Source organism: Pinus tabuliformis, chromosome 1_1 (assembly GCF_031772625.1).
Source record: "Pinus tabuliformis cultivar Carrire ecotype Pingquan chromosome 1_1, CPIR1, whole genome shotgun sequence".
Taxonomy (NCBI): domain Eukaryota; kingdom Viridiplantae; phylum Streptophyta; class Pinopsida; order Pinales; family Pinaceae; genus Pinus; species Pinus tabuliformis.
The window spans coordinates 83,448,713-83,475,016 of record NC_142297.1 but is presented as its reverse complement, the minus strand read 5'-3'; the positions used below and the strand labels follow the sequence as shown (position 1 = coordinate 83,475,016).

At 36.1% G+C, this 26,304-nt stretch overlaps 1 pseudogene; it reads right to left on the bottom strand.

The window, feature by feature from the left end:
• Nucleotides 1-23,445: 23,445 nt before the first annotated feature.
• LOC149211719 (putative protein phosphatase 2C 25) overlaps nucleotides 23,446-26,304 on the bottom strand; it is a 68,059-nt pseudogene continuing 65,200 nt past the window's right edge.

The window sequence follows — 26,304 nt, the reverse complement described above, 5'->3', positions numbered from 1 at the left end:
GCTCCAAAAAAGAAATTCTCTATGTACGAAGGTTTCTGCTCGATGAAACCTTCTATCGGGATAATATGTTCAATAGAACAATTAGCAACATCTTTAAGAAAATGATCTATGTCACTTTCATGTCTCCACTTTTCATCTCTAAGCTTTGATTGAAAATAATTTGTAATTCTAACCTCAGGAAGAAAAAGAATTTTTTTCACATTACTATACGACATATGATCAACTTCAAATAGATTTTTTACCTCTAATCCATGGGCATCCTTATGTTCTTCAATGCAATGATATACAATCTCTTTATCAGCTTTCTTTTTACATAAGATAGCCTCTTTTGCTATGATATATGGCTCAATATATTGCTGTCCAACATATCCCACTTGTTGGTTTCTTCCTGTATGTTCAACACCCAACTGATGAACTTGAAGAGCTTTGTCCTATTCCCCATTTAAACCATTTTCATTATAGATAGGAGGATCATCAAATTTAACAAAATAGGAACTCTAGGATTTATTTGCAACTTAATTATTTCTTCCTCTTCTCGACTGTTGAGCAGAAATTCTTGATGCATGTTTGAACTTTCCTCCATCTGAATACTCTCTTGATTTTCTTAGAACAGAGTCAACCAATTCTTCGCTTGGGAGAATATTGGAGAGAAATGCTTTATAAACTTCTCCACATCATTTTGAGAAAATGATGCTTGATCTACTTGGAACATAGTCAACTAATTCTCTGCTTGGGAGATTATTGAAGAGAAATGCTTTATAAACTTCTCCGCATCATTTTGAGAAAATGATAGTTCCTCGCTTTCAGAGACTTGCTCATAGTTAATCTGGCTATAACTTCTGTGAATGTTTGATATATTATGAACAAGATCATTAGTTTCCTCAATAGGATTATCTTGAACTTTTAAAGTTTCTTTAGCATCATAATATTCACAACAACCTTCAAAAAAAAAAACTTGTGTGGATAATAAATTTTACAAGAAGAATTAAATAATGAATGGAAATATTTCAAATATGAAATGCTTGAAAGAGGTAGAGACTTGAACCAAAGCCTAGCTTCTAGGTTCAAAGAAAACAAAAACAACTTCATCTTCACATCTTAAAGCATGCTGCCCTATTGCTCCATGCATTCATGAAACTCTTGGAGGTGTTGAGCTAGATCTTCATATTCCTTTATACTGAATTTTGGAAGATACTCATTCCAGGCATAAAATGCAGGCATATCATGAGGATAGCCAGTGATCCCAATAAAATCAAATGGATCAAATTTATGGATTAAGAATGCAGGGAGAGCCATTAAAACCCAGAAAAGAAAACTTCGAAGTGCAATAGAGTCGCTAATTAATGTTGTAAGTGAAAATCATAGGTGTGAATGTATGACCAACTGTTGAAACTTGTCACTCTCAAGGACCAGCTTCAAACTTAATAAACCTAGGGAAAAGTGTTCTTATTCAATTATTTTGCAGGTTGTGGTCTCTGTTATTATGGAGTCTCCTTTTATTTCTTTTATTCAAAATAGCCAACTATTTCCTCCTCACTTAAAAACCAAAGGAAAATAGTGAAAACCCAGGGAAAAGTGTTCTTGTCTTCTCTCCCCGGCAACGACACCAATTAATGTTGTACCTTAAGAAACCAATTTCCCGGTTGTAGAGAAATTGTGCTTAAGAAATTAATAAATATTATTTAGTGTCACTTATTTGTCACTTAGATATATGTTGTGTTCTCAAATGAAGGGCCAAGAGACTTGGTTTTTTACTCTCAATAATTAGGTGACAAGAAAATATCATAATTCCATTTAATAGCTAAATATGAATGATAAATGAAGAAAGCTTGAAGAAGTTAAAAATAGTATGCTGCCTTACGCAGAAAATACTATCTGTAACTTAGAAAAATTATGAAGGTAAGAACTGAATCATGGACACTATGTTGTTTAACACAGAACCTACTATCTATAAGTCTTCGAGAAGTTAAAGACAATATGTTGCCTTGCACAGAAACTACTATCTATAACTTAGAAAGAAAGGTGAAACTTTCAAGTATAGGAGCGCTCTTTTAAGGAACTTTAACTTTATCTACCTAAGCAAATAAAGACCTGCAGCTTCATTACCATACTTGAAGGAAGAAAACATAAGATGAAACATAACAGAGAAGTCACAAAATCATACCCAACAAATGCATGGAAACTTCTAATTCTTCATTAATCAACAATCATATCATGAATACAATGGCCTTGTCTCCAGGTTCTCCAAAATTTGGACAGCAACTATTACAATTCCCTTTTCGGGCTTTTATGTCTTCTATGAAATCAATTTTGGAAATTGATTTCTTACAATAGCTAATAAACTGCTTTATAAGAGTTATAAAACTACTTCCTATTTGAGATTATTCAACTTTATTACATATAAAATATTGAAACTCATAACAAATGTAAAACTGCACCAAAAGCTTTGAAAGGGGGCCGCGTATATGTCGAGAGTGTTCTCATTGGCAAAAACAGAAATAAACCCAACCAATCACCTTTTCTTCGGATTTGGCTCTAACACTGATTCTTCCCTTTACCCAGTGAAATTAATGCAAACCTTCGGTAACTGCAGAACAGAAAAAGATTTAACTCTGCTTCATAAATCCATCGTATCCGCCTGTTCAGCATTTCATTGACTTCCCATCGCAAATCACAATTGGTGCTTTCAAACATTGTATTGACCCACTCCTTAATAAAACCGTGATATAATGGATGCGCGAAGTTATAAAACATAATGTATAGACTATCAGGTCTGGAAACTTTATCACAGATTGCAATCAGTGAATGAACTAACACATATGCATAAGATGCCTTGCGGACCTGCCGGAATTATAAAACACAATATATAGTTTTTCTGGTCCGTCATTGCAAATTGCAATCGGCGGAACCCATATACAAGTATATGAAGGGCTTTTCGATACAACGGACCTGCTAAGACTTTTAAACACAATGTATATATGTTTTCGGTCTAGCTATCATGAATCGTAATCGGTGGAAGTTGAGGTGCTATGGGCTATGTCGGACCCACTGGGCTTTTAAATAGAATATATATATGTTTCGGGTCTGCCTGTTCAGTGCTTCATTAACTACTCGTTGCAAATCGCAATCGATGATTCCCATGGTAGTACTTCTATGAATGTCCGTTGTGTTTTACGATTGTGATCTAATCTCATTGCTAACACACATATATATACATATTAATTATGGCCCCATATAGTTATTTATATTGTGATTTGATTTGATCGCATGGGCCGATTTTTTACATTTGTTTCTTTTGCGATATTGATATATTATAACAAATAAATACTTCATTACTTTTAGACTTTGTAGATGTAAAGAAAATAAGGGAGCTTCATTGAGGTTGAACCCCTGTAGTGATATAACTAATAAATAAAGCTAAAAACAAAATATAAGCTACAACACTTGCCATGTCATCTTTATACTTAGTTTTTCTTTTCTCAAGATTGTCTTGTACTCTTTGATGCAGCAGTTCAATTTGTTCAATAAATTTTTTGGCTTTGTTCACATCACTATATCCATGTACTACAATATCTTTACCAAAAAAAATAAATCTAAAGGAGACTTTGGAAAATAATCCAAACAATATTCAAATGGAGATACTTATGTAGATGAATGCTTAGCACAATTATAGGCATGCTAGATGTAATAAAAATTCTCATCCCAAATTTTAGGATTCTTACCACAATATCCATGAAGGAGATGCATTATTATTCTTTTTACCACTCCTATTTGGCCATCGGTTTGTGGATGCAATGTTGTGATATTCTTCAACTTTGTGTTTATGAGTTCCCATAAACTTGACCAAAAATTCCTGAAAATTCGAGAATCCCGATAAGAAATAATAGAATTGGGTAACCTAAACTGAACTCATACATTTTGGAAGAACATATTTGTGGTCTATTGAACTATAACATGTTTTTTATATGGCATCAACACACACATTTTGTTGAAACGATCCACAACAACATATATATTTAATCATGACCTTTATTATACATTGGTAGCCCCCATACAAAATCCATAGAAATAATTTCCCAAGGACGAAAAGTAATAGGAAGTGGAGTGTACAAACCCAATATCATATTTCTAGGCTTACTAGTAGCACTCATGGAACATCCCTTTACATATCTTGAAATAGTTTCATTCATGCGAGGCCAATAACAATACCTATGAATTTGTGCAATTGTTTTCCCTACACCAAAGTGGCCAACAATAAGAGAAGTATGGGCTTCCCTTATGACATTAACTCTTTCATCATATGGAACACATAACTTTCCAAGATGATACAACAACTTGTTATGAACATGATAATCCAACTCTTCAACATGATTTCTTTGAATCAAAGTTGCATAAACCTCTTTAAAATTGTCATCTTAAGCATACTATTCAATATAAATTTCATTCATAGTTGAGTTATGCTTAAGAATGAGAGATGCATTGGCAATAAACCTTGATAACATATCAACAACTTTGTTGTATATACCTTTATTATACTTCATTACAAAACGAAATTATTCTAGGAATCTCATCCACTTGAAATATCTAGCTTGTTGTAGCTTGGTTTGTGATTGTAAATATTGCAAAGGTCGATGGTCAGTATGAATTATCGTTTCTTTACCCATCAAATAATGTTTTGATTTCTTTATGCTTTGTACCAAAGTATAAAACTCTTTATCATAACTTGGATAGTTAATTACTGCATTAGAAAAGGTTTCAGAATGATAATAGATAGGCTTACCATGTTGCATCAAAATTTCTCCCATGGTTTAATCTCTTGCCTTAGTTTGAATCTAAAATGGATACTTTAGATTTGGAAGTGCAAGAACTGGTGTTGTACTAATTTTCTCTTTCAATGTGTTGAAATCTTTCTGTTACTTTCCTCCCCATTAAAAGACATTTTTCACACTTGTCAAAGCATGTAATGGTGTTGCAATGATTTAGAAGTTAGCTATAAATTTTCGCCAATATTGGGTTGCTCCCAAAAGTCCCCTAACTTTTGTTACATTGTTGGGTTTAAGCCAATTCACAATGACTTCAACTTTTGAGACATAAATCTTCAATTCACCCCCTTGTACAAAATGACACAAATAAACCAAATCACACTTAGACGTCTTCAAATAAAACGTCTCTCTTTTCAAGACATATAAAACTTATTTCACATGCTTGACATGCTCTTCACGAGTCTTACTGAAAACCATAATATCATCTAAGTAGATTAAGACAAAAACATCAAGGAATGGTCTCAACACATCATTCATAACTCTCATGAATGTTGCAGGTGCATTGCAAAGCCCAAACAACATGACTAACCATTCAAATAAACCTTGTTTTGTCTTGAAAGAAGCTTTCCAAATATCATCTTCAAAAATCCTTATTTTATGATAATCAATTCTCAAATCTAACTTGGTGAGTTAAACAACATCTTTTATCTAATCTAGCAAATCATCAATGCTGGAAGAGGATAGAGATCTTTTACCATGATTTTGTTCAAAGCTCTAAAATCCACACACATACGCCATGTGTCATCTTGCTTTGGAACCAAGAAAATAGGTGACCCACAAGGAGATGTTCTTGGTCTAATGGCCCCTTTGTCAAGCATCTCTTGAACATTCTTCTTGATTTTTGCACTCTCAAAAACTAGCATTCTATACATGCCAATGTTTGGAAGTGGTGCATCCTACTATAAATGAATCTCATGTTGGATTCCTCTTTTCGGAGTAAACCCTTTAGATTCTTGGAAAACCTTTTCATAAATATTAACAACTTCAGCCAAATCATGCTTGAGTTTTGAATCGCATCCTGCGAAAGATTCATATTCAACAGTATATTTAGCTTTAATCATCAACAACACAAATTCTTACTAGCATTTACAAGCCTTTTCATCTAACCAACACTTTCAAGAGATGACTCATCTTCCTGTGATGTGCTCTAACAATATACTCAACTCCATCTTTAAAAAGATGACATTTTTTCTCATGACAATAGAATATGGTTTTTCGTTCATACAAGGACTCCCTAAAACAATTCCACATATGTCAAGTGGTACAACATCAAGCTCTACCTCATCTATAAATTTTGCAGTGATGGCAAATTTGATTTTACATTTTCTTGTCACTTGCAATTTGGCATCATCACATAACCAACCCAAAGGGTAAGGTTTAGCATGAAGTGTAGTCTCTAGATTTAGTTTCTTGACAATTTCGTCAAAAATAAGATTGACTTGAGATCCACTATCAAACAAGGTACCAAATTTTGTATGTTTTGTAATGACCTTTCTATGGAAAAGCTTAATTATTTCTTTGTCATTTTGAGACTCAATAGGATTACTACAACAAGTAGTTCTTTCATTAGAATCTTTACCTTTAATTCCCATAGCTATGATTTTGATTTCATCACCTAAATCAGATCCTAGATCATGTTGAGTTGTAGTATTAGTCTTTTTCTTCCCCCTGTTATTGAACTTCTTTGGTCTCATTTTTGGATGTAATTTCCAACAATGGTCTTCATCATGGCCTTCCTTTGAACAATGTTTGCAGGAAAGTTTCTCTCCCTCTTTCTTGATTGTAGCACTCTTTTTGTCTTTTCCTTTAAACTTCACATTTCCCTTGTCTCCAAATTTGGATGGTTTCCTTCTAGTTGCTTGAGTAACATTATTTCCTCTTGAATCTAAATTATTTTCTTGAACACATACTTCATTACATTGGTGGGATTAAACATAATTATATTATGTCTCAAATAACTATGCAATACACCTATGTATTTAAGGAGAGTGTCTTGTGAAGACAAATCAATAAACGAGATTAAAGTTCTTCTTCTAAATTCTTGTGTGTAACTTTGGACACTCTCACCTTTAGCTTGTCTAAAACTTTTCCAATCCATAATTTTTTTTTTGGCATACAATATAATGAATAAAATTTCTTTCTTAATGCAGTGATAAAATCATTTCAAGAAGACATAACTTTACCATTTTTCTTCAAATTTTCTTGAGTTTTGGTGTCCCACCAGATGAGGGTTGCACCTTCCAAACAAAGAGAAGCAAGCTGGATCTTGGTAACATCATCCTTAATCTTTTGAATCCTACAATAGACTTCAATTTTACGAACCTGATTATCCAAATTTTCAGCATTTATTTCCCCATTGTACATCAAGCTTCATAAAAGAAGACTTAACATGTCCTTTTGGAGATCTAGGAGGAGTATGTCTAAGTGTTGAAGAAGGTGGAGAAGGAGATGAATATGGAGGTGAAGGTGGAGGTAAAGGAGGAGGTGGTGGGAATAGACGCTTGCTCCCATCAGTGTCATTAAATTTTTGTTGATTTGAACTCTCTCCTTGCAACCTTGTTGTCCTTTCATTGTACAACACTTTCACCATCTCTGACATATCATAGAAATCCTTTCTAAAAGGTATCTCATCCTCAGACATTAACTCATGTCCTTCTTCATGTGCCATGACTCGTGGAGTTTTTGGAGTTTGTGACCTCTTTAAACCAATTTGAGGGTTGGCTCTTCAAGCACTCCTTCTCCTCTTCTCAACTTAGACCTTGTGATCATTCAAAAACACTTGAAAAAATAATCAAATCTTCTAAACAACCATGCTCTCATACCAAACTTATCTGAAATTAGAAATTGAAGGTTTCTTGAAAAAATTTGCAAGCAAGTTTATGGCTTGTGGGCAATGGATAAAATTTGTAAAAGAACATAAACTAATTAATTTTAGGCATTTTTTGCAGATATAACTAGATAAAAAAATAGACAACATGCAGCATCACAAAACAACAAATTGATGATGGAGTTCACCCCTCCTGGGCTATGTCTTTAGGTCCAACTTCCAATGTTGGTATTTTATATTATATGATCAAAATGTAAATTACATTAGCATAAAATGCTCAAATCACAAAAATAATATAGCCATTATGTCGAGAACACCCAAAAAACCTTGTGTAGGTTATTTTTGGGCTCAAAATGGCTTAAAATGGCCAAGTTAGGGCTCCATTTTCCTTCTATCTGTCTTGAAAAGTAACCAAACTGGTAAAATAGGCAACGAATTCCTCCTTTGGCAAAATTGTTAGGCGACAAATTGACACGAGAGTGGTGAATATTCCATCAAAAATTGTGCAATTTTTTAAATAGTTAAGTGTGCCAATAAGGCATGTGCATTGATTCTTAGCCCCCAGGATCGGTCATATGGGTTCAAAGTGGTCAGGGGCGTGGGCTAGACGCCATGTTCTCATCGACTTCAGTGCTCCTGAACATATTACATGTCATAGGAACGTGGGTTGGGCACCATGTGTTATCCCTACTCCGTAGCCCCCGACATGTAGTTCTGTTGTTGGTTATAGTTGACAGCTAGGACCAGGGGTTGGTCTAACCACCCACCCCTCTACTTTGGTGCTTGGTCGAGGGTCATTCCATATGGCTTGGAGTTAGGTCCATGTGCCATCCTCACCTCACTTCGCTTCCACCATAGTCATATGATATACCATATAACCGGGGGCCAGGGTCGGTCACGCGAACCCCCCCAAACCATAGAACCATATTGAAATAAATATAAATAGCATGTTATGTATAAACAAGCAACACAATTGGCATAATAGTAAGGTGCTTGGTAATATATGGTGGGGTCATGGGGTTGAACCCCACTGGGGTCAGTTAGACCCTTAACCAAATTTTGCATGGGCCCCGAGGGCCATGTGGCACCTCCTAATTGGCTAACCAAAATCTCAACAACGAATGAAAATATGTTAATCCATATTGTTGCTTTTTTATTAGATATATTTACATAATGAAATAAGTTCCATGTGGGAGGGGAGCAAAGGTCTACAACTGGAGCTAGGGTTGAAGGTGGCGCTAAGGTTTTGACTTTGGGAACCATGGCAGGATGTGCAGGGGGGAGTGCAGCTCCCTCCTACAGTCAGGTCATTCTAGGCAAAAATAAGGAAGCATGAAAGCAACACTTTAAAAAACCTCTGGAAAAGGCAGCAAAAGTAAGAGGAAAAGGACCATTGGAAAGAAACGGACTTTAGGAACAAGAAGGGGATAAGCCAGAAACAAATAAGGAGAAGGAGAATGTAGGCAGTTATGGAAAACATCCTTCCATAAGGACAACGGAGGTCTGCAAACCCAAGTCGAGTACCATTCCATGAGTCATATTGAGTGATCTTGCGCTTCAAGCACATAGGGATCACATGACGGAACATTTGATCATATGAAAATTTATGGGGTTATGGCCAATAGAGAGGGCGCTACATCTCTGGATAAGGAGTCATTGGAAGCCAAAATGGAAAATACACCTACATCTGGGTTCTAAGGGCTTCTTCACAGTGGTGTTCATGAGCTTAGAGGATAAGGATAGAGTGTTTGAAGGAGGTTCATATTTCTATGCTGCGGCATGACTCTACTTGTGGCCATGGATGATGAACTTTCTCCCGGAGCGTGAAACCTTCACATCGGTACTGGTATGGATTAGACTTTACTCCCTTCCTCTGGATTGTTGGCTACCAGAATCTCTAAAAACAATAGGCAATAAGCTAGGGTATTTTCTAAAGATCTCAGAGGTGACTCTGAAAGGAAAATATACCACCTTTGCCTGGATTTATGTGGAAATGGATTTATCTGGAGCTCCTTCAGAAGCAATAATTCTTGAGGTGTATGATGAAGAATGGGTGCCGACTGTGGACTATGAGCGCATCCCATTTAGGTGTCGAAAATTCCATGAACATGGGCATTTATTCAGAGATCTCCTAGCAAATAATATGCAAGGAAATGCGAAAATTGCTGAGGATAGGAATCATGAGGGTTTCACCAAGGTCGGGAGCAAAGGGAAAGATGGTAAAAATCCACAAAAGAAGATGAATGAGGACAGACAGACAAGACATAATCGCTTCAAAATCTTAGGGGAAGAAGAGGGGAACAAGGAAACAATCCAGGATATGGAGAACATAATCAATGAAAAGGAAAAGGAAGATGACATGGAGGATATCACGGTAGATAACCAGCAAAAGGATGATCTACCAAGCTGCATGGAGATAAGTAAGGACCAGGAGATGACTCCAAGTGAAGTGGGAACGGAGGACTATGAACTACAAGAGATTCTAGATAAAGAAAATCTAGATCTAGAAAAATTTCTGGAACAAGGGACGACTATAGGAGTGGACTCCCTGCCAAAAGAGGACTATGACAAGGTACAACAACTCTTTCTATGGAGATCACAAGCAAAGGGAGCTGGAGTCAAAAGAAATCATGAAAGTCAAGAGCACAATGGGGTCATAATGATGGAAAATGTACAGGCACAATCGTCAAAGAACTCAAGAAGGAAAAGAGGAAGGAAAAGACAGAATGAGCTACTCAATGAATGTGGAAAACTACTGACTAACTCAGGTAAGATGAAAGATCTTGCCAGTTACTCCTTTACTAACCTTTCTTAATGAAGCGCACAACCTAGAATATCAGAGACATAGGAAATAAAAGGAAAAAAAGGACTCTCAGCAATAGAATTAAGGAAGCAAAACCAGATATGATCTTTATTTAGGAGAAAAAATGTTTGATGGAAAAGATTAGAGAAATTCATAAAAAGTGGCTAACCAGATATGAGTACCTAGAGGTTAAAGCAAACAACTCGGTGGGGGGGATTCTCACGATGTGGGATCCACAGAAATTTGGGATCCTAGATGTTGAAGCATCCAGGAACTATCTTTCTATGGTTTGTGGTTTGTCAACCTATAGGTGATAAGGAGGTATACATGATTACAAATGTTTATGGACCACAAAAGCAAGCAGACAAACTCAAGCTTCTCATCTCCCTTGAGGATCTTAGAGCGAGATACCCCAATATGCCCTGGATTGTGGCAGGAGATTTCAATATGATAAGATCTCTCTCAGAGAAAAAAGGAGGTATTAGACAGCTAGGAAGATACTCCTTGGCTTTCTAGAATTTTATAGTGAACATGGGGCTAGTGGAGATTGAAACAATAAATGAAACCTTCACTTGGAACAACAAGAGGGGAGGAGCTTCTCAAGTTGCTTCCAAACTTGATAGACTTATTATTTCAGAGGACCTCCTTCTCACAGGCCCAGCCATGAAAGCTTCTATTCTTCCCTTTGGAGGATCGAATCACTGGCCTATACAGCTAGAAGCCACCTTTATGGGAACACCCAGGAACAGAGCTTTCAGGTTTGAAAATGCCTGGTTATCTCACCCTGAATTCATCAGTAATATTGAAAAATGGTGGAGAGAAGATATGAACATCCAAGGCACTAAAATGTTCATGCTCCATCAAAGACTCAAATACATCAAATCCAAACTTAAAGAATGGCTAAAGCTTACTGACTCTTTGCAGGAAGAATGGGAAGAGCGATGCTTGCAAGAGGAAATTTTCTGGTGGCAGAAATCAAGGATATAGTGGATTAGGGAGGGAGAAAGGAATACAATTTTTTTTCATAAATCCACCATGGCTCACAAGGCACATAACAAAATCACTAAGCTCAAATATTCTCAAGGAATAGAGCTTGTCTCTCACAACGATATGGAATCAGTCCTTGTACAACACTTCCTCAATATAGCATAGCAACCCTTGGAGGATAGATCCAGGTTCATTGAACAATTCACTCAATACACCCCTCAACTAGTCACTAGAAAAGATAACCACAATCTTAACAAGCCAACGTCGAAAGGGGAGGTTAGCGGGGTGATCAATGAAATGCAAAATGGAAAAGCTGCAGGCTCAGATGGGTTCAATGTGGACTTTTTCAAAGCCTTGAGGTTGTGGAATACTCAAGAAAATCTAAAAAGGTTCTGAAGGTTCTTAATGCTTCCTTCATAACTGTAATCCCAAAACAGGAAAATGCCATGAATCCGGATGGTTTCAGAACCATAGCCTTATGTAATGTGGTGTATAAAATCATTTCCAAAGTGATAGCCGATAGACTCAAGCCCCTTCTACCATCTCTTATCTCGGAGGAGTAAACGGGCTATGTGGAAGGACGACAAATCCTCAACAGAAATCATCCAAGCACATGAGGTGGTAAACTCCCTCAAAAGCAACAAACAATATGGTATGATCATACAGTTGGACCTAGCGAAAGCCTATGACAAGCTAAGTTGGTCTTATATAAGAACAATTCTAAGGGCCTATGGCTTCGACCAAAATTGGATAAGATGTGTTATGGCACTCGTCACCACGACCAGTTTCTCTATACTGCTCAATGGAGCTCCATCAAGAACCTTCACACCATCCAGAGGTCTCAGGTAGGGAGATCTACTCTCACCTTTCCTCTTCGTTCTCATGATGGAAGGGCTAGGTAGAGTGTTCAAAGTGGAAAATTCTAAAGGATGAATCCAGGGTATCAAGCTCACCAAAGATGGAGCGGCAAATACTCATCAACAATGTGTGGATGATACGATGTTACAGGGTATACCCATAGTCAGGGAAGCCAGAGAGATCAAACATATCTTGAATGACTTTGCTATGGCAACAGGCACAAAGGTAAGCCTCAAAAAATCCAAAGTTTTTTTTCTTTAATACCAATATTGCTATTTAGAGAAATATTACCAAAATTCTTGGGTTTCAAAGGGAACAACTACCTTCCAGGTATCTAGGCATACCTCTTAATGATAAAATTTTGAGCAAGAGTTTGTGGGAGCCAAAAATTAACAAACTTTAGGACAAGGTCTAGAAATGGACACATAGGTCACTAAACTTGGCAGGACGCCTGGTGCTCACACAAGCAGTCTTGCAGGAAATTCCCATTTTCATGTTCTCAGCTCTTCCTGCTTCCAAAGGCATTAAGAAATAGATTATGAGTATACAAATAGATTTTCCATGGGGTAGAAGTGAAGAGGAAAATAAGTGGGCTTTAGTAGCCTAGGACAAGATTTGCAAGCCCAAAAAACATGGTGGCTTGGGGCTTCATGACCCAGAAACCCTTAGTAGAGTTTCGGGAGCCAAAATTTGGTGGAGATGGATTAAGAAATCGATAGCTCCCTAGGCTAAGCTATGGAAACAAACATATGCCAAGTATTGGTAGGAAAAGGACCACATTAGAATGTCAGGGCAAATAAGGGGCTCCCATATTTGGAATCTGGCTTGGGAGAATAAATGTATTGTTCAACAACATAGCTTCTGGGAAATTTGAGTAGGGAACCTAGCAAGATTTTGGGAGGACAACTGGAAATAGGAACCCAACCTATATAAGGATGAATTAGCAGCTCTCAAGAAAGACACAAATAATAAAGGGCTGATTATGGTTAAAGATTTCTAGGACCAGGATAGGGATAATGAAAAATGGAGGAATTGGAAGGATCTGGGCTATAGTGATGATAGTCCTTTGAAGGTCCTAGCAAGAATCCTCGCCCAGGAGCTAGAGCATAGAAGGATTATGGTATCCTCCTTACCTGACCAATTAATATGGGGAAAGAACACCAAAGGGAACTTTAACCTCAAAGAAGCTAAATAGGAAGTAATAGGATTTAACTATCTGAATCCTAATCTAGTCTGGAAGAAACTATGGCAAATTCCCCACTGGATGAAAATAAAGTTATTCATCTGGTTAGTGCATCAAAGGATAATCTTAACCTGAGAGGATCTAAAAAAAGGCTTTATTGGCCCCTCCCAATGTCATCTTTGTGGCTCTCAAGAGGAGATGATGGATCACCTTCTAAACCTCTGTCCTTTCACATCAAACATATGGGATTGGGTGGCCTCAATATTTAGGCAAACAGACAAGGATAGTCTCAGCATTTCCAACATTTTGAAGAACTGGCAGGTAAAATTTCTCAGGAAATGAAATTATTAATAAATCTTGGATTCTGGTACCAGGCTTTTTTATCTGGAATGTTTCAAAGACAGAGCAAGAGAGCCCCAACACATAATTGCCCAAATTTTGAGGTAACTCAAAGACACAATAAGGAGCCTATTGAGAAATCCTCCTAAGGATCCTCCTCTGCCCCAAGAGGCGAGCATTATTATGCATTTGGGTCTCCAATCCATAAACCCACAGGGCTTAATCAAGGGAGTAAGCCAAATTAATGCAAATATTAATATTTGGAAGCCTCCTCCTCATGGCTTTCTAAAGGTTAATATAGACGGAGCTTCTAAAGGCAATCTAGGGTTAGAGGGCACTGGAGGGGTTATAAGAGATGAAAAGGGTCAAATAAGGAAAATCTTCCATGGCCACTTGGGCAAGACTACTAACAAAATGTTGGAGCTCATGGCACTAGAACAAGGCTTGGAAATTTTGTTAGATTCTAATATGCACAATGTCATCATTGAAGCAGATTCGAATTGATTATTAGAGTAGCCAAGAAAATATGTAATGGTACTTCTCCAAATAAAGTTTCAAAGCACTGGATGCTTTTACAAGTCTTTCATCGTATCCACTCCCACCTGCAAACCTTAAAAATTGTCAGCTTTGTCCATGTGAAGAGGAAAGCTAACATGTTAGCGAATCGCTTGGTGAACAAGGGAGTCACCAAAATGGATAGGGATTCTTGATATAAATGGGATCTTGTACCCCTAGGCAAACTGCTAGAGGACTATCTCTTTCAGGCGAAAAAATATATAGAGCTATGGATTCACAGGAAGGAATGAGATGGTACAAAAGACAGGAGGGAGGACAGGGTACCCTAAATTGTCTGCCATGTTTGGGTGTGGGCCGCAATCCACAGTTCAGTATTCCTTCAGACCCACTATGGAAGCACTATAGGTTGGGTCATCCAAGGAACAAAACATTATGTGGAAATGTTGATGGTGTTTTGGGTTTAACAACGATTTTGGGAGGATGGCACAAGAACCGTCTGATGCGCGAGATCAATGACTACTGCTTGGCGAAAGAGTGTGGTAGTTATTCCACGAGGCGTTGTTTTCTAAAACCGCAAGAGGTTTATCGGGTGAGGTCTAAGTGGTATCGGGTTTTTATGAGGAAGGCTCCAATTCCACTCTTCATGTGACACATAGCAGGGAGAGGTGAGAGAATACCACTCTCATCAGATGCTTATCCTTCATGTGACTTGTCGACCCGATATCTCCGTAAATTTTTGTATCATCAGTGGGAGATCAACGGTGTATGTTTGATCATGCAAGTTAGCTTGGTGTGTTAGACCCGAAAAAAGTTTAGAGGGCTAGAATAAATTTTACGACAGGTCTGTTCGAATGGTTTGGTGTGGGTTGTTGTGGGCCCATGTTTAGTGTGTGTCTAGTGGATACTGACAAGTCAGTTCAGATGGTGCGAGACTCTACAAGCTCTATGAAGTTTTTAGTTAATCTCCTTTGTTGGAAGTCTGGTGGACCCTCACTTGTAACTTCTTTTGAGGGCTCGAATTCTTTCAGTGCTAGACAACATGACAAGATGGTCTACTAATTTCCTGTTGTCCAGAGTAAACGGAGGTAACTCCCCGGTTGTCTTATTAGGACTTCACATGGTTTTGGATGCGTTGTTCAGTATTTTATCTGCACAACGTCCTGTTGAACTCTCACAAGGTTGCAACTTGTAAATTATGTATTTTTAACTAGATTAAAAGATGGTCCCACTCTTACTTAATAATAATAAAAAAAAAATGTTAATTCAACCTATACGACCTACCAAGTGTCAACATTAGATTGGCCCATCTGACCACCATACCTTCCCAGTCAGTTTGATGATGTCAGTGCCACATCATTGTTTGTCCTGCCTAGTCAGCAACCTAGTTAACCCTACAAGTTGACATTTTTATTGTTTGCCAAAAACTTGAGAACATGATAACTGTCACATATGGTGTAAATTGAAGCAATTCAGGTGTTATTGAAACCAAAAAGATGAGATATATGATTTGGCACTAGTTTCGAGTGATTTTTAGCACTTTGATTTTTGAGCATATTTTTGATCCCCTAGATGAGTCAAGGTTACAAGTTTGTAGGTCTCTTATTCCCCGTTTGTAGTGTGTTATGTGGATGATTTCTTAACTATGGATGGGTCTATATATTTATATCCAAATGGCATGGGTAGACATTTAGAGCACTATTTTCAATCAACTATTTAAGTTGGGCTTCTGGAAAGGGGAGTAAACATCAACACTTGAACATGGAACCCAAGATTAAAATGGAGCTTATTAGTCTAGTTCAACATGGTGACTAGCACATGTATAGGGGACCTTGCTTCTTTCTACGGAAATTTTAGGGGCTAATATTCATAGGTGAGTTAATTTTCCATGCTTTTACCAAAAAACAATTTTCCAATCTCTATGTTTTCTAGAAAATATTCATCCAAATTTTATAGTCTAAAATTATTTTAACTTAGAAACCACCAAATTTTATAATTTCTACATAAAATCATTAGAGATTTTAATATTTTACATAAAAACTCCAAGCATTTTACAATTTGCACATTTTGGACAAGAAAGATTCACCAAGGTTTCTAAACTTTGAAATAAATTTCTATCTTTAAAATTTTTCCATGTTTATTTCTCCTACTTCAACATCATGATCCACGCTCAGACATGAGACTCTATTACATGGTGATTGTACTTTTTCACGACAAGATTCGAGGAAAACACTTTTTTAAGGAGGGTCGAATGTAGCCTACAAATAGGGGTGATATAGGGTGCCTAAGAATATACCCAAGGGAAATAATACATGATTCCATTCAATGTAAAGTGGAATCGGTTCACTATATTATTAAACAAAACCCACTATAACAATTGGTAGTGATTAAATATAAATGGGGCCTCACTAAGGAAGGTCCATAAATAGTTAGGAGTTTGTTATGATTAGATTTCTCTATACTTCTCTTGATAATTATAAATAAGGAAGAACTCCTTCTTGTAGGTGGAGAAGAATGTTGTAAGCAAGCTTAACTCATTAGAATGTTGCCCCCTTGAAAAGGAAAGTGAACAAGAGAGGAATCCTTTTATAAATGTATCAATTGTAAAGCGTTACCTTACCTTAAGAGTTTTGATATTAATAAAATGAGAATAATTTCCATTTTATTCTTTGTTATTTTGATGTGATTATATTTTCATATCTAAGGCACTTAACACTTGTCACAAAAAAAAAAAACTAGTTTTTTTTTTCTCTGTATACATAGACCTAACATGATTTTAATATTAACATACATACTAGATACCTACACAATTATAAAGACTAACTATATTTTCATAATGTATTATGGAAATATGTCAAAACAAGTCTAATAAAAGTTGTTTAAGAAATTACCATTTGATTATATGGAACAAGTTGTTTAAGAAGTCACTATTTGATTATATTGAACAAATTTAACTAGAATTACAACCAAGATAAATGGTATTACACTTAAGTACCAATCATTATATATAAATTATCAAAATAAATCTAATTAAAGTTGTCTAAGAAATTACCATTTGATTATATTTAATAAGTTATTTAAGAAGTTACCATCTGATTATATTAAACAAATTTAACTAAAATTACAACCAAGATAAATGGTATTACACTTAAGTACCCATCATTATATATAAACTACGATTTATAGTGTATCTAGAAAAATCAAAATTTTTTAAATGCAAATATCTTCTCAAATTATCATTTATATATACAGTAAAGATTTATCTCTGCTAAGGTAGATTCAAATCTTTTCTCTAAATTTTACACTTTCAAAAAAAATTAGGACTTTAAGAATTTAATCTCTAAAATATGATACATTCAAAGTCTATTTTCTACATCACGTCTACGCTCTGGACTCACTGAGAGTCTAAGTTCCTCATGATTAAAAAAGTCTATATGATTTACGTTGCCAGTTGTTTTGTTTTCTTTTTACACACCTGACGGCAATGGAAGCCACCTCCACGTCCATCCATGAAAAGCCAGAGAAAGTCCACTTGGCATATTGCTTCTCATTTACATGTGGTCGCCGTTCATCAGCAAAAATAGATCCTTTCTGCATTCTGGAGTGGTGGGGCGTTCGACTCAGCAGTGAACTCCAGGTGGGCGTTCATAATCATTCATGAACTTGGTATTGTCCAGTTAGTGACTAGTCCCAACTGTACTTGCAAGGTGGCCCTCAATGTCTAGAAATGCTATAATATAATATCAACCACTGAACTTTTATTATATTATTATTGATCGTGAACTTAGTATTTGGGAAGCCGTATTGGTTATGAGAAAGTTTCCAGAATTTTCAGGAAGCTGTAGAAATTGTTTTAGTTCCGCGTAAAATTGTTTTGCCATTGTCGGCGAAGAGAACAAAAATGGGAGTAGTTTTATGTAACATTTTTATGAAATTCAGGTTTATGTGACTTATTTTGTGAAATCAACCGAAGGTTGTTTAATAAAAATATTTAAGGTTTATTAAATATGGAAATGAGAGGAGAAAAGAGCAGAGTGTCAGTGTCCAGAAATGGAAATGATGGCCGTAAGATAATTGATAGGATAGGCGGTAAGCATTACAACAGGTGGCAGCGAGATCTTATGACGATAGGTAGGAGGATTAAGGGGTTAATAACTATAAACCGGCAGCAGCGAGGGGAACGACGGAGCAGAACAGAGTCTGGTAAACAAAACGATAGAGGAGGAAAGGTGGTGACGAGTCGCACTGGAGAAAAAGCCAACCAGCAAAGAAAACTGTGCAGCGTCTTAAGCGTAGACACCATGGAAACCAGGAAGCGAGCTCGGGATGCAGAGGAACATATTGATACGGAGCGGAAAGAAAGGGACAGGAAGGGTAAAGCGCCGGCGAAGAAGGAAACAATGGAAGAGATATATGAAATCTACGACGACTCCGATGATGAGGAAGCCCAGTATGAACAGGGTGGGCGAGGCCGCGAACCCAGTGGATTTGCAAGAGGCAGGGACAGTCAGTTTTTCAATGAAGGACAGCAAGAACAGGGGGAGGAAATTGGACGGACGCGTAGCGGACTGAGGAAAGACAGAGCAGACGGCAGTAGGACGGAGTCGGGAAGCAGAAGGGGTAGAGGAGGAAGAGGAGGAAGACAGGGGACGAGAGGAAGAGGAAGGGGAAGGGGAAGGGGAAGGGGAAGGACAGGAAGGCTTGCTAAAAAACAAGAAGATCATTAGAGAAGAGAATCCATCATGCAGAAAGGGCTTACAATGAAAATACCAACCCAAGAATCAGGAGAATAATTCAAAACATGGAAGAGGAATCGATTCAGGCTCAATCTGATTCAGAAATGGAAGACCGGGAGTATTTACTCCATGACCCAGGAAATACTAGAGGCAAAATGTCCCTATTCAAGCAATCTACTGGGTAATGAAGAGATTATTGGCTAAAGCCGTGGAGCAAGCTGCAGCAGAGATGGCTGAACTAGCGCAAGGGGTCCCCAATCTAAGGAGGGAGCTGAGGATTATACAGATAACACTAGAGATATGCAAGAGAAGAAACTTGAGGAAATCCAGCAAATGATAAAGGAAGGACAGCAGGGTGCCAACAAGGATACAGACCAGCGACCAACAGCAGAAGCTGCATGAGGATAGATATGTATCATTTTATGAATTTGCATAGTATAGATTATCATAGTTTGCTTAATGTTTTTGTAGAGGAAAATCGCTATATACGTACTAGTAGAGTTAGAAATTTGCAGGACTTTAGTTTATTTAGGTTGGATTAGCAGATTTTGGAACTTCTATTTTTGGTCGGCTATCAAAAACTTTAGGTGGGTAAGAAACTCGGTTTCCCCATGAGGGCGAGTTGAAACTATCCAAATATGTACTGTTTTTGTTTTGATCTAAAGTAATGAAAAAAGAGAGCATCACTGTAGCTTACCAAAAAAAAAAGATATTAAGATTGGTTAATAATATCAAGTTTTATTAATAAAGTTTAATAATAGGGTAGTTGTAAATTAATGATGGTTTTTCATAATGTATGGTAATATAAAATTAGAAAATTAATAAATAATAACTTTTAGAAATAAGTTGAGATGTCTATTTGATAAATTTGAAAATTTGTATCCACAATTGAAAAAATGAAAAAATCTAATAGATATTACAAATTAATTTATTCACAAATTCTTAATCACACTATTTTTTCCTGATGTCATCCAAAGCAAGTGAACTCCCACTCCCCACCCAAATAGATAGCAAGGTTATCATTACCTGCCCCTCTAAACTCCTTATGTTTCCTTTGCTCAATCCCACAGTGAGATCTAGAAATGGTTGACCAAGTGGAAGCACTAAGGAAGGACTAGAACATCCCTCGATCACCCAAAGGAAGGAGGTAATTCTCAGAGAATATTGCATGGGGGAAGACTGCGTAAGTGTCACTCTAGAGATGGTAGAAGTTCATTTCAGGGAAGACTGCATCAGGGAATACTACCAAAGTGATCTAATAGACATTACAAATATTCTCATATGGACCATCCATATCAAAGGAGTTTTGGAAATTTATTTGAGTTTTCCTACAAAGTTGCTAAAGTCGAAGAGGAAGCAAGAGAAACTATCAAGACAAAAGAAAAAATGTAAAAAGCATTTCCTATCTAGATGAAGCCATAATTTTCACCACATTGTAATAGTCAAAAGGAAGTGGAGGCAACTTTCCAATATTCTGAATCAAAGTTCAAGTGAAGAATCAAAAGGTAAATTGTCTACTTGAAAATGGTTCTCAATGTAATTTGATTTCTGAAACATTATTTGATGAGATTATTTTAGAAACTTATAATCTAGTGCATCCAAGCTTACTAGCATGGTTGCAAGGGAAATCTTTTATGAGAATCACTGAGAGATATAAAATCAAATTTTCCATTAATGCTAACTATTTTTGTGAATTAAGTTATCCAATTGCATTGTTACACCTATGAAATGATATTTGGTGGCCCATACACCTATGGGGTAAGACTACTACTTGCTACAACACAGAAAAAATGTCACTTGGTGAAGGGAGTAACATGGTATCTTTTAAGAAATTAAATATTATAGTTATGTAAAATATTTTAGGCCATTGTTCTAGTTTGAAAAATCACACACACAAAATGTAGGTCAATATTCAATAGGAAATCATATCATTTACTATTAAAATTGGGAAACTTTTGCTAAAAAATATCAATTTATTCATATATATGTAAAAAATAAGCAATTTTTAAAAAAATAGATAATTGTATTTTATTTTTAAATGACCAAAAGATAGCTAATGGGAAAAGTTTCACCCCCAAAAAATCCTTAGGTAACACATACACATAGTCAAATCACATAAAAGGAGACAGAGGATATCTTTTATAATAGAAATTTAGTAATAAACCACAAAGCAACGAGCAATCTTCTTCATTATGAAATAGTGGAGATGGAAAAGTAAATGGAGGCCATGTGTTTCCATCTCATTAATGATATAGCTTTTGAAAACCAAAAGCCTACCAATGAGGATGTGAAATCTAAAATGGATCCAAAATAGATCGAAATGGATCATGATTTAGATTAAGGAAAAATATTAGCAAAAGAAGAGCTCACTAAATTTGTTATTGTGGAAGCTATTGAACATTCTATGAAAGTTGTTGTTATGGAAGTAATAGTGTTATATCACTATAGAGGAATGAGCTACAAACTATTAATTTAAAGCTATGGAGGTGGATAAAGTAGGGGGTTACAATTGTTGGTGTGATGGCCACACCTTGAATTACTTAGCTACCCATTTTGCACAAAGAGCTTTGAGATGCCAATATAAGAGCCAAATAATTAACAAAATAAAAAAATAAAATGAGAACCTAAAAGGGAATGGTACCAATAAGAAAATGAGGGGGAAATAAAAGGGCAACAACATTTGGATTTCTAGCTATCTAAATAGATCTCAATGTTGTCCTTTTTATAACAAATTAGAATGGTTTCCCTACCAGGATTAGTAAGGTTTTGGTTTTATTCTTGGAAGAAAATCTCTAAAATCCCACAGAGCAATAAATACCATACCAAATTGGTTTCCTGAAGTTGGATATTAAGGGTAAATAACTATGTACTGTTGTTATCCCATTGTGTATGGTTTTAGTTCAATGTGTTTAACAATTGTTTTAGATTTTTCTATAAATATTAGCATAGATTCATGTGTTAAATCATGTTATTGCATTGTTTAGATTTTGGTAGCATTTAAGTAATGGTTCTTGTGTTTATAAATCACTATTCACGCTCATTTAATCTCTCTATGTAGTGTGACAATTATATAGACATGTACATAGGTGCCAAATATATTTTTACACTCATAATAACTTTTATTTTAAAAATAGACAACAAAACAATTTTCCACACAATCATATTGTAATTCATTTTTATATTAGTTGGAATCATTATAATTGATTATTATTAGTTTGAGACATTAACTCACTTATCTACAAACAACGAGCTTGTTTTTCAGTCATCTTGTTATTACCTTAATTTTGTTGTTACCTTGGTATAATCCACAATGAATAAGTGAAATGTATCAACAATGTTGTAATAAAATAATTTTCTCCCTCACTCAAATTTAAAATGCATAATGACATATTTCTTTATTTAAAGTTTTTATTTCAATGCAAAATGTATTTAGTAATAAAATAATTTTCTCGTCACTCAAATTTAAGATGCACAATGACATTTCTTTATTTAAAGTGTTTATTTCAGTGCTATAGCATGGTATTCAATTTCCTTTAGACATATAACTCTCAGTTATAGTACAATAGATAAATTTGAGGGGTTTCAAATAATGTCTTAATACTTAAAATTTAATCTCGTGAAATATATTTCTCTTTAATCATAATTAAAAAAAATAGAGTAACATTATTTCACATTAAAGTTTTATATGGATGAATTGTTTGGACTAGAAGTCCTGGAATATAGATCATATTCACCAAATTTGATTCTATAGTGTAAGCATTCTACCTCATTCGTTATTTTCTTTGAATCCACACTAACAATCCATATTGGTGAATTACTCCATGTCCCTCAATTACGGATCATACTCTAAAACTTAGTATATACGCTAACTCTTCTGCCTTCAACACCATTTCAAGTAGTTTCGAAGTAGAATTGAAAGTAGATTGAGTTTTTGAAGTAGTTTCAAAGTAGAATGACAGGACGTACCATAAAACATATAATTATTACTGCCACTAAACTTTTTTATATGATGTTCGATGTATATGTCAAATGCAGTAGTAAAGTGGCAAATTCTTATGACTTTGCTTTAAGAAATTTAAACATGATGGTGAAAAATGAAATTAAAGAATAACGGTGAAAACAAGTTTTTATGACAGTAGTGGAAAATTTAAGTATGATCACCGAAATTGAATTGGAGAGTAATTGGGAAAAGGGGATTGAAACTTGTATTCTGCGGAACTGTACAAAAATGGATGTGGTTGTCTCCCAGCCTTCCCGCTACTTAATTAGCAAGTGTACAGGGTGTGGTCGTTTTATTGTCTGCAACACCCATGTTGGTCAGATGGGTGTAACCAGTCTACTCTTTTGATGGTATCCCTCCGCTCACCTGACAGTTTCTAAATCTCTTTCATGCAAAAATGTGGCAGTTGTACTATCATCACACTAATATCATCTTGAGATTTTCTAGTTACTGCTACTTCTACAAGCTTTTTGCAACCAGCCATAGGACCTCCTGCTAATGGTATAAAATTAGGTTGCTTCTCGACGCAGAAAGGCCTGGCAATATCCACTGCTTCCTGATTACTTACTTTATCCCACATCCCATCTGATGCAAAAATTAAAAACTCACAATCAGATGTAATTTTAATCTTTCTCGTCTCTGGTTCAACGGTTACCCATTCTTTCAAGTGTGAATCCCCTATTGCCCTAGATACAGCCAGAGATCCCTGAACTCGCCAAACTCCGTGGCGGAGCTCCACAATTCCACCCAAATTTTCTATCCGTTGTCGCTCGTCCTCCCTTCCAGCTCGATGATCACATGTAAGGGCTTTAGCAGCGCCCTCTCTGCTCATAACTGCTCAACAATCCCCAGCATTGGAAACCACTAAGTTACCGCCTTTAATCAGAGCGGTCACACAAGCAGTACCGCTGCCAACCTCCTGCTTCAAAAACTCAGCATCTGTTGTTAAGTATCCAGCTCTAACGGCCTGCTCAAGAAAGCCTTGGGTTTAATCTTCCATGTTGAGCATAGCGTCCACAATATTCTGCCCAAGATTTTTGGCAGTGAAAGCTGCAGCTTTCCGACCAGGGTTGGAATTTGGATTTCTCTTTACCCGTCATACAATTTTTTTTTGACGTTTTGGGTCCTTATGCTTCCCGTCAAGAAACGTTATATTAAAAAATTTTCCCTTCAAGAATGGTGTTCTCATAATAAATTAACCCTTTAATCTAAGTCAAACGTAATTGGTATAATAGAATAATATTTTAAATATATTTATTTTTATTATATCTTATTATTATTCTTTATTATTAATTTTTTCCTGTCTTTTACTCTAAGTCAAACATAATTATTTATTAAAATAATATATTAAATATATCTTATTTGATTAATTGTATTACCATATAAATATTTTTTTATTCGATTTTAAATTTAGACAAATGTAATTGTTTCAATATAGCTGTTAGAATAATTTACATCTTTATTTAATTTATTGTCATGATTCTATTCTTTATCTTATGCTTTATATGATTTTCATGGAAAAAATCGAAATTTTGAAAAGGCTGCACTTATGAAGGAATTATTTTCAATTGCAACCTGGGCATCTAAATTTTGATTTCCAAACTGGTGATCGAAGAAGTTATTAATTACGTACCAGCCAACCGTATAAATATGTGTTGGAATTTTCTGATAAATTCCATAACAGACAGACAAAAAATTGCTCTGTTTTTAACTCAGAAAACAGAAAAATTCGTTCTCTGGAAATGGTGTTGCAGCAACGCAGTGTTTTTTTTTCAGTTGCTGTAACTTGTGTTGCAGCAACGCTGTTCGTGGTGTTGCAGCAACGTAAATTTTTTACGTCAAGTATTTTTTGAGTTACGGTGTAACAGCAACAGGAAAAATTAACTTGCGTTTATTAAAAATAAACTAATTGTTACAGATTTGTCTTCCTCATATTGAGGGAATTTCACAACTTCTATTACAAAACAGATTCACCAAGGAACGCTTCTGTTCCACACAAATAAACATCTGTTAAACAAATTTCATTCAAATATCTGCACTGCTGTGCATTTTTCCCTTTCTGCTCTCTGTTGCGCTGTTGCATCTACTCTTGTTGTGCACTACTGTGCGTTTCACTTTCTGGCAAGTATTATCTTCACGCTGCTGCGTGCTCTCCTCTGCTATCTGTCAATCTGCTGCTAACCTTACGTTGCTATGCCTCTCTCTTACTTTTCAGTCCCTGCACTGCTGTGAAAAAAGCTTCATTCATATGAGCTCGTGCTACTGCACATTCTTTTCACATTCAACAAAAATTACATTCGAGCGCTGTTGCGCTACTTTTTGCAGAGGGATTAATCACTATTGCCGCTCATTACATTTATATGTTTAAAACATATCTGATTTAAACAATAAAATAATCAAAATATCTTCTAACGCTTATCTGCGTATTGAAAGCAGCAAGGCGGTGATGCCTCTTGAAGAAGTGAAGTCAGCTGCGGGAGTTTAATGCTGAGAATTTAATGCACATTAATGTGCAAAATATCAAGCGCTACTTGATGTATCGAACAGCCTCGAATATCTACTAAAAATCAGATTTCTGTCCAGCTGTTCATTGTTGCAGTTGGAATTAAATTCCAACACTCCCCCTTAATTTCAACTGCTGCATACCCAAACATTTTCTGAAATGATCAAAACCTTTCTTTGCTAATGGTTTTGTCAAGATGTCATCAAGTTGATCCTCTGTTCTGCAGTGCTACAAAACAATCTCACCATTGTTAACCAATTCACGTATGAAGTGAAATTTGGTGTCTATGTGCTTTGTTCTTTTATGAAAAACAGAGTTTTTAGACAATGCTATTGCTGAGCTATTGTCACAGTAAATGGTTGTGCCCTTTTCTTGTTCATGACACAAATCTTTGAGAACTCTTTTCAGTCATACTGCTTGGCATGCTGCTGCTGTTGCTGCCACATACTTTGCCTCTGCTGTTGACAAAGCCACAACTGGTTGCTTCTTGGAAGCCCATGAGATGGCTCCCGATCCCATATGAAACACATATCCCGATGTGTTTTTCCTATCATCAACACTTCCAGCCCAATCACTGTCAGTGTAACCTGTCAACATGAAACTTTCAGAAGAGGAGTATAAAATACCATACCCCTTCGTTCCATTCACATACCTTAGAATCCTCTTGGCTGCCTGCCAATGAGTCTCTTTCGGTCTTTCCATAAATCTGGAAATTAAACTCACAGCATGCAT